Here is a 10,355-nt window from a genome sequence, read left to right as displayed (position 1 = left end):
ATACAATAAACTTTTTATACATGATAGCAAATGACTTCCATCATTGAAACAATTCTGTTACTTTATCCTTTTTCTTTAACGTAGGCCAATTTTTTGAGTTGTGAAATACAGTGGAAGCTTGGAAAACTTTCTTTGAGAAATAATTTAAGCAACTTCTAAGGCCTGATGGCTTCTTTTTGCTTACCCAAGCCATCCGCCAGCAAGTCCCTTAATAAATGGTATCACATTAAACAGTAGCAATGCAAACCTCTCCAATGCCAATCCCTTCTTGAGAAGAGCAACAGTCTGAGTGAAGACTGAGCAAGAAACCAAGCCTGCCCTGTGCTCCAGCGTTACTAACACCGGGGGTTCCTCTCTGAGCTTACCAGGAGGTCTCACAGCCACGGCGCAGAGTTAAGGTTGAGGGCAGCAGCCGACCAAGGAACGGCTCAGCTGTGGTGTGGCCCTGGAATTCAAACGAGGGAGCAAGTGCAGCAACCTGAGAAATGGTTAAAGGATAAAGGTAAAAAAAAAAAAAAAAAAGTAATCTGTTAAATGTAACCCAAGGTGTTTATTTTCAGTTTCGTTAGCGCTGCTAAATATAGATTCTGGGGAACTGGAAATTGGCTCATGGAGATCCAGAATGTTTATGTCTTGTGTGCGAGAGCTGGAGCACTTCTTCCCTCACATCTGTGCCTAGCACAGGGACACAGTGTCCCCGGAGGGGACACAGGAATGGAAAGGAACATGCTTCTTTTTTCCTGTCGGTTGCAGGACCCTTCTGCTCAGATCTTAGCAAACAGCACAAGGAACAAATCCTAATGTGGAATTTGTATGAGGGAAAGTGTAGCTCATTTTTCAGGTTCTTACTTGCAATGACCCTCTTGGCGCTGAAGGTAGTGTGTGCCACTTACATGGCATTTTCAGTGCAAAGCCTGACTTGGGTACGTGCACAGATACCAAGAGACCCAGAAAACTTGTAAGTGCTGACATCTTTGGATGGGATAAGGAGGAGTGCAACGTCTATCACAGACTGTGGTACTGAAGAGGCATTCCTGCCCCTCGGTATGAAACCCTGATTTTGGTGAGCTGCCCAGTAACGCTGCTGGAACCAGATGGCTCTGGAGGTGTCTGCTCTGACACCAGATGATGGACTGGCACCACTCCACGTCAGTACGCAACAGCCCTGAAATACCCTCTTCCCATGCACAGCTCACCCTGTTTTACAGGTGAACCAGCAGCAATTCAGCTCTGAATCGGCAGATTCAGAGGGACTGATCTGAAAAACACCTCCTGCAGCACCAGAGCAGTGACATACAGATGTTTCCAGAGAAGACTGGGGTACTGTCCTCCTGTTGGCAATGTGGGAAGAGCAGCCCCCAAGCTGAGAAAAGTGATCTGACAGAGGAAGGTTCTGCCGTGTCTTTCCCCTCCTTTAGTGAAGTCTAAGACTTCCTTCTATGAAGTCTCTATGAAAAGTAACAAGTAAATACTGAGTATTGTATTAGTATCGCAGAATCACAGAATCTTCTTGGTTGGAAGGGACCTTTGAGATCATCGAGTCCAACCAACAAACAAAAAAAAAAAAAAGAAAGAAAAAACAAAACAAAACAAAACCACAACACCAAACCAAAACAAACACCCACAACCCCACACCACACCCACCCACAAACAGACACAAACCAACAGTCTCGGGCACTAGAGCATGCCCTGAAGTGCCATGTCTACACGTTCCTTAAATGCCTCCAGGGATGGCGACTCCACCACCTCCCTGGGCAGGCTGTTCCAGTGCCTGACCACTCTCTCAGTAAAGTAATTCTTCCTAATATCTAATCTAAACCTCCCCTGCCGCAACTTCAGACCATTTCCTCTGGTCCTGTCATTATTGACTTGGGAGAAGAGGCCAACACCCACCGCTCTACAACCTCCTTTCAGGGAGTTGTAGAGGGCAATGAGGTCTCCCCTCAGCCTCCTCTTCTCCAAACTAAACATGCCCAGTTCCCTCAGCCCCTCCTCATAGGACTTGTTCTCCAGACCCCTCACCAGCTTGGTGGCTCTCCTCTGGACACGCTCCAGCCCTTCAATGTCCTTCCTGTAGTGAGGGGCCCAGGACTGAACACAGCACTCGAGGTGAGGCCTCACCAGGGCCGAGTACAGAGGCACCATCACTTCCCTACTCCTGCTGGCCACGCTATTCTTGATACAGGCCAGGATGCCGTTGGCCTTCTTGGCCACCTGGGCACACTGCTGGCTCATGTTAAGCTGTCTGTCCACCAACACCCCCAGGTCCTTTTCTGCTGGGCAGCTTTCCAGCCACTCAGCCCCAAGCCTGTAGCGTTGCCTGGGGTTGTTGTGACTGAAATGCAGGATTATAGTAATAGACATGATATTCAGCTTCACACTGCTGTTAGGGCCAATCGAGTTGGTGATGTGGAAGAGATGATCTCCAGCCACAGGAGATTTTTACTTGAATGTGACCCATCTGCTGGGGCTTAGTTCCCGATGAAGCGGAACCGTGCCGGTAGGGTTGCTGAAAACAGCATCGGCAAGTACTGCTGTCTGAGGAGAGACCTCCAGCAACATCTGGTGCTAAGATCCCAAGGAGGCAATCATGTCAGGGAGCATTTTAATTATACCAGCCAGGGTGAGGAAAACCTTGTCTTTTCTATATGACCTTTGCAATTGTTTATAAAGACCTCTGGTATTTTGCAAAGTGAAGGGAAGATTATTTCTTGTGCTTGCAGGGTTTGCACAGGGAGAGCCCCAGCTCTCTGTTTACCACTGAGTCACTGGCTTAGCATCAACCTGACCGGTCCACGTAAGCTGCAGCCGGTGAATTCCACCTCAGCAGCAGCAGTTCCCTCTCGCTGCCAGCTAACCTCTGGCACAGGGAGCTGCAAACGCTTCTGCCACATCGCAGGTGGAAAATTCCTGCTGGTTTGTGACCAGTTCTTACAGTAACTGAAGCAGCTCACGAAGGCTTCTATGTACTAATTGTCTTCCAAATCGCCACAGTGGCTATTCGTTTTAAATTCACATTCTCGAGTGGATCGTGAGCTGCAAAAGATAGAAAAATAGGCCAAATCAGTTTCTGCTTTGAATGGACAGTTTGTACGTAAGAGGGGGCCTACCTGAAGAATAGAAACACAACCATATGGTGCGTCTAACTCAGTCTCCAAAATCTAGACTCGGGTACAAGGCAAGGGTATCTAAGAGACAGCTCTCCCTCTCTAAATACTCATCATCTTCATCCTCAGTTTTCATAGTAGCTCACTGACAGTTCACTTGGAACGGAGGCCAAGCGTTTAATTAATCAAACGCTGCGTGCCCTGGCTTGGGGTGGGCCGAGGCCGCAGCTCCCAAGGGATGGGAGGCAGCTGCTCGGCGCCCATTGCAATCTCACTGACACTTCAGGGAATTATTGCAATTAGCATTTGCGAGACAGAGGAGATTCTCAAGCTGACAGTTTTATACAGGAATCCAGGGAAGGTAACTTTAATCTTCCTGAATGTAGGTTTTCCTGCAGAACAGAATACTGGGAGCAGATGCTGCCCTAGAGTGCTCAGATATTTTTCTTGGAAGAAACCCTATGCTTCCATGAAATAGTTAGCAGGGGCCTGATTCATCTCTCATTTCTGTAAACATCCTAGTGTTTACAGCAACATCCCAATGTTAAGTACTACTGTACCAAATCCAGATGTCTCAACTCATGCAAAACTTTATGAAGTCAACAGGGATTCTTCTGTGGATAAGGCAAGCCGCAGCTTGCTCTGGATGGATGTAACCAGAGCCAAAGTTTACTCTCAGTTGCACTGGCACAGAAAAACTCCATAAAGCTCCAGATTTACAGTGGACTGACTGACTGACTGACTGACAGCAAAACGTGGCCCCAGATACTGAAACTTACACAAAGGAACCAACTAGTTTAAACATCTCATTGGAAATGGCCAGCGGCACACTTTAACTTTTGACCCTTCCTCCCATCTGTGACTTCTGTTTAGCTCTGTCAGAAGTCCAGATTTTCTCTTTCTCCCTGCCATACAAACACCTAACAACTTTTATTCTGTTAACACACCATCATCCTTATTTGGGACACCATAGATACCTAAGCAAAGGGAAAATAGATGCAGTAATAATTCCTATTTTTTTTTTGAGTGTGTTAGGAGGAAAAAAGCATTACCTGTGCACTCCTGCTTCCCTTACTACAGTTCTACTTCACACACCCTCTGTTCTCCACCTCCCTGGATGAGGGTTACAGATCCCAGCTTAGGGGGTATCCCCCCAACTGAGCAGGGATCTGATCAACGCTTATAAATACTTAAAGGGTGGGTGTCAAGAAGAGGGGGGCAGTCTTTTTTCAGTGGTGCCCAGGGATAGGACAAGAGGAAATGGGCACAAACTTGAATATAAGAAGTTGCACCTAAACATGAGGAGGAACTTCTTTATTTTGAGGGTGGCAGAGCACTAGAATAGGCTGCCCGAGCACTAGAATAGGCTGCCCAGGGAGGTGATGAAATCTTCTTCTCTGGAGACATTCAAAACCTATCTGGACAAGTTCCTATGCAACCTGCTCTAGGTGGACCTGCTCTGGCAGGGGGGTTGGACTAGATGATCTCCTGAGGTCCCTTCCAACGCCATGTGATTCTGTGATCCCAGTCATCCCCAGTGTGCACCCGCCTTTCCTTAAACCAGGGTCTCCCCGCAGTGGGTTGTGGAATCGGCACAGGGAACGTCCCTTGCATGAGCAGCCAGGAGGGATCCACTGCCCAGGTTCCTTCTCAGCCTTCAGTCACACACCTGTCCGTTCCATAACGGACCCTCTCCTGCTCAGAGCCTGGCCAGCAAGGCTCCCAAAGCCAGAGGGCTCCTCAGACTCCTTCACAGCAAAACCTCAGTGTGAAATGGATGATTTCAGGGTGATTCCATTCAAATCCCACCTTTCACTTCTTACCATGTACATCATATTACAGTATTTAAGGAGATTTCTCTCTGGCAAGATGGAAAACAATTAAAAAAAAAAGGACCCCCAAAACCTCTCTTCCTTAGCACAAGTGCTAGGACAGGTGATGTTATAAGATAGTATCATCAGACACATCTTACTGAAAGTCTGTACGTCACCCACACCGGCTATTTTCCTGTTGATTTAATGAGATCCCACTATGGAATTTCTCTGAGATCATATTTTAATAACTGGACCCCAAAGAGCCTTGGTGCCTTCCTCTAACGTACTTAACTCTCTCTTATTTGTTTATTCGAGAGTATGATTTGTTGATTCCAGAGTATAACAGAGCTGCAAAAAGCTTGCTCAACACGTGTAGCATTTTCAATAGGTGTACCGCCTTTCGATACAAAATTGTCATCGCCTGCCTACTTACAGCATCACCATTTCAGCACGTCAGATCATAAGACGCTGAAAAATGGTGTTTTTCCCAAAGTCACACTTTCTTCCACATTCATGCTAGGGCTGGCATCTCGTGAGGCAGACTGGCTGGCTCCTCCCTCCCTGCAGGATGGCTGTGGAAAGCTGATGGCAAATGTGTCGGGGATGTGGAAGACAATCTTGCTGAGCCTGCGCACGACACTGGGGAACAGGGAGCGCTGCAAGGAGCACCCCAGCAAGGCACAAGAGCCTTTGTGGAGTGGCATCGATACAGGGTACCGCAGCAGCAGCAGGAACAGCATCACCTCGTCTGCCCGCGGGCACAGGGTGCAACAGGTTGTGCTACGTGGCTCCGGCACTTCCCCTGCCAAGAGCTCTGTGCAACACGGGCAGCCGAACACGAGCGAGCCCGGGCTGGCGACCTGTGGGCTCTGGGGGTCACGCCTGGTCTCCCCTGGCAGGACGGGGGATACCAGGGCTCCCCTCTCCTCGCTGCCAGCCCCTGGCTTTGGGGCATGTCACCATCCCCTGCAGCTTCTGTGGGGTTTGGCTGCAGGTTCTCTCTCCCAGCGGAAATGGTCCACAGGTCACTTCACCTACCTCAATAGCAAATCTCTCTTTTTGGATTGGGATTACATCCCAAGCGGTTGTACAGTGCCCAGAAAAATAAGCACTGACTTAAATACTAAGTTAAGATACCTTATTTTCAATGTAATTTCTCATGCTTTGTCAAGAAGTTTGGGTTTTTTTGAAACATATCAGCTATTTTCTTCATTCTTTAGGTTCGACCTAGGTATAACTAACTGAACAATTTTTTATTTTATCCATTTTTGAAAATGTTAAATGGAATTAGAAACAGTAACACATGAACTGCAACACAGCAGTGGGCCAAAGACAACTCCTAATAATACTACAGTTCTAAAAATCGCTCTGTTTATATTGGGATTGACCAGGACTGATTTACAGTTCTGGGAAGGAAAATACGATACAACTGATCCGACAGATGACTTTATCGAGGAGATGGCACAGGCTCAGTCTCTGTGGAGCACGAGACTGCAGCGAAGTGCTCTAGAGCAGCGTCAGCCGTTTCCAGAAGGCAGCAGTTTTGGAGCTGGGTTCAACCAGCCACACTGAAAAGAATAATTATTATTTCTACACGTATTGTAATTGTAATTTTGAATTACAGTTATTTACACATGCAGAGTATTCCTATTAATTGATACTATTTAACAGGTAACGTCTATCAGATGACGCAGTTACACACTGAGGAACAGGAACACAAATTATTAAGCTCCGTCTCTCAAAAGAGGCACCAGCTGTTTTCCCACAAACCAGAAAGTCAGATGGAAAAGGATATTTAATGAATATTGCAACAATCAGTATTATTCAGCAGCAGGATAATACAAGACAAAACTTTGTGTTCACAAAGACTTTGAAATAGCTGCAAACCTTAGAGAGAGGATGATGTGATTCTGACAGCAAATAGTGAATGCAAAAGAAAGGCTATTGACGGGAACGTTAAGTTACCCGGAGACCAAGGGAACATTGAGTTGCACATTTATCCATCCCTGGTAATTTTCAAATAAAAATCTAGTTTTGCTACTTTCTAGATAAATTAATTCATTGAAATTACAATGTCTATATAATGTAACGAAACAGATCAGGTAATCAAAATACTCTTTCTTGGCTTATCATGCAGGAATTTCAGTTTTGGAATGGAATTGAAAACTGCTCTTTTCTCTCCCGTGTGTTGCTTTCTAAAAGTCATTAACTCGCCACTGCAAAAGCTGACTAGTTTCACTATTCCATTACTTGAAGCATTCAATGAGTCTCTGTTTCCACACTGAAATCTATAATTAAATTACAGGACATCAAACGGCTTGCAAATACCTGACAAAGTATTTGTTAATACGTATTTATATAAAAGAAAACATTTTCTATCAAAAAACGGGTAGTTCATAGACTTTATAGTAATTTGATTACTAAAAATATATTTGAAAAAATAAAAAATTTGAATTACATTCAAAGATCTATCTCAGGACTAATTTGCAAATGATTTTTTAAATTTAAGATTATTATAGTAACCAATAATAACATGAACAAATAAGGAGCCGGAGCAGTTGATGCTAAGGCAACTGACTTTTATTTTAAAATCTGTATCTATTTAGATTTAAAACATTACAAAGGCTCTATCTTTTTGTAAGCAGCAAAGTTACAGTAAAAAACTAATTCAGAGGTTATGAAAGAAATTTTTTTTTGGTACTGTCTAAAATTATTCTGTGTCCCACGGTACACCAGTATGACACCAAGGCAGTACTGCCTTCTGTTATTACATAGCTATGATGGATTCTGATTTAAGATTAAGTTTTAAAGCTGACGATTACTACAGCATGTGTTAAGGACACGGCTTACAGGGTTTCTCTGTTGCTATAGGGGCTCCATGGAAATTGAAAAAGGGTATTATCAATGACAGTATTTTCTTCAAGAAAAATATACAACTTGCCCTCTCCCATGTCGGTGGCATCTGCTGAAGTTAAAGAAATCAGTGCAGAAGCAGCCAGTAAACCGGCAAATGACACGTTGCAAAGCACGGTCAGTATCAAACTTCCCTCTGCAGTTCAAAGCCAAGATATCTCTGAAGGCCTCTCTGTACCTTTGCCCTTCCAACCGCTTGCTCTGGTGGGAGTAAAAAGGTGGATTTTTTTTTTCAGTTCAGTGGAAGGTGAAAGAATCTCTCGAGACATTAAGTCCAAGGTCATGGTTTTGGGCTTTAAAACCTCTCCACAGAATCAAGTGCCTCAAAAAACGACCAAATGCATTCCTCAAGTGCAGAGTCAGTGGAGACCAACGCTACTCCGAAAGCCTTTTCTATCAATTTTGCAACCAATTTTCACAGGACAGGACCAGACCCACCCACTACCGTTCCCACCCCCCCACTTTTCTCTTGTGCTGCAGCAGCAGGGTAGTGTGCCCTTCGCTAGGCAGAAATAGAACCTCCCTCACTTCATTCCCTTTGTCTACCCCGTTGCTTTTTTCTGTCCTTCAATTCTGCTTCGGAGGCTTTTAACGAGAGATGTAAATGATTCAGAGGCACCCACTTTTGTTCAGAATGAGTAACAAAAAAGAAATAGGTGCTCCACGGGGAAAACAGAAAAGTCCTTTTGAATAGCCATAGCTTGCAGATGCAGGAAGCATACGTTAAAGAATTGTAGAAACTTTACAGAGATGCCCAGTGATTACAGTATGCAAAAGGAGAGATTCCCCAGGAATATCTATGATGTGACCCTCTTCCGACAGAGCAGGCTCAAACCTTTGCCGAGGCGTCTCAGCGCTCCGTTTCCCTGCACAGCAGGACCAGGCTTGGCTTATTGCCTTTCATGCCCTCTGCTGAGATGGAAGTTCACTAGCTGCAAAACTTCCCAAGCACAATTACAAAGTCCACTGTCTTGCCCCTTCAGAGGCACTCATGCATTTGCAGCAGAACTGACTAATTACCTTACGTGATTAAAACACGTATGTTAAAACATGTATCACAGGGATAAAACTCTTCAATATTCCCATTCGCTCAACCACTGCAAAGCCCAGTATATTCACATCCCAAGATTTCAGTAAGAAAACGACTATAATCTCAAATCATGAACACACAAAAATGTGCCACTGCATCTTGATGAACATTAAGCTCCAATGAATAGGTTACACTTACAATCTTTCACCCTTTGCTTATTCATTGCTCCTATCAGTGACTCATTCCTCCCACAGGAAAATCAGCAGAAGGGCATTCAGATGAAGGTTTTACAATTGTTCCTCAAATTTCCCCCCCCAACCTCCTCCTCATCTCCTCCAACTCCATCCAGTGCAAGGTCTAGCTCCGGTCCAGCATGTGCAACGGCAGCAGCAGATAGGAGCGGATCACCAGGACTCGGAGATCTTCCCTCCCTCTGTTTTCTGGCTGGTGGTGAAACACTCTGGGCTTTCTCCCCCTGAAAGAGGAGCTGTATGACAGAACGTCTTTTTATCACATCTGCTTTCAAGACCTAACAATGGTGGCAGCAGTTAGCACAGTATAATCACTTCCACAGAGTCCTACATTGCTTTACTAAGGCTTTGTAGAAGACCAGAAGAGGAACACCACATGTATGTCCTGTCCTTTCCTTGTTGCTAGCCCTCTTCCTGTGTGGATCAGACACCCAGTGTGCTATCTCTGCTATTTAAGGTTAGCACTATAAAGGTGGCATGAGTTTAAGAGACTGACAGTAAGCTACGGATCTTACGTCATATTTAGGTATATTTGCTGCAGAATAAAGCCTGTCTATATTTGTAAAAGTGACCCATATCAAAGAAAACATTGCCGGGAGGAGCTGTTAGCTTTACACCTGCATTACTTTGTTTACTCTACAGTATGTTTGGTGAAGCTGGAATAGAAACCAACTCTGCTGCTTACAGCTGCTGAATACATTTGTATAATATAAATGTGCATTAATATACATGGGAGAAGGAAGAATTAGTATCATTGTAATTTTGTGAGCAAATGTCCTTTTGTAAGCAGGAAATGGCCTTTATGTTAACAAACAGAAGATAAGAAATTTTTTGCAACCAAGATTTCCCATTTGCAGGACCTGGGTTGCCAACAGGGAAATAGAAGAGGCATTCCCAGAAACTCTTGTTCCACAGCCCAATATAGCAATGTTTGGAAATTACACAAAAATACACCTCCCACCCCCTGAAAGATTTAGGTTGACTTTTACATTGCTTAACTAAATCTCCAGCTTGGGGATGTAAAAGTAGGTGCTCATCACTTCAGGTCAAATGTGCCCTCTGTTCCCCCAACCATTTGTTCTAGCGTTGCTTCAAAGCCTTCAGCGCAGAACACAAACCAAGTCAACTGCATTACCCCACCCCAGGTGCAGAATCTGGCGTTTCTGCTTGTTAAATTTCATCCCATTAATCACTGCCCAATGCTCCAATCTATCTAGATCCCTCTGCAAGGCCTCCTGTC

Source organism: Numenius arquata, chromosome 2, assembly GCF_964106895.1.
Source record: "Numenius arquata chromosome 2, bNumArq3.hap1.1, whole genome shotgun sequence".
NCBI lineage: Eukaryota > Metazoa > Chordata > Aves > Charadriiformes > Scolopacidae > Numenius > Numenius arquata.
This window is presented reverse-complemented; position numbering follows the sequence as displayed.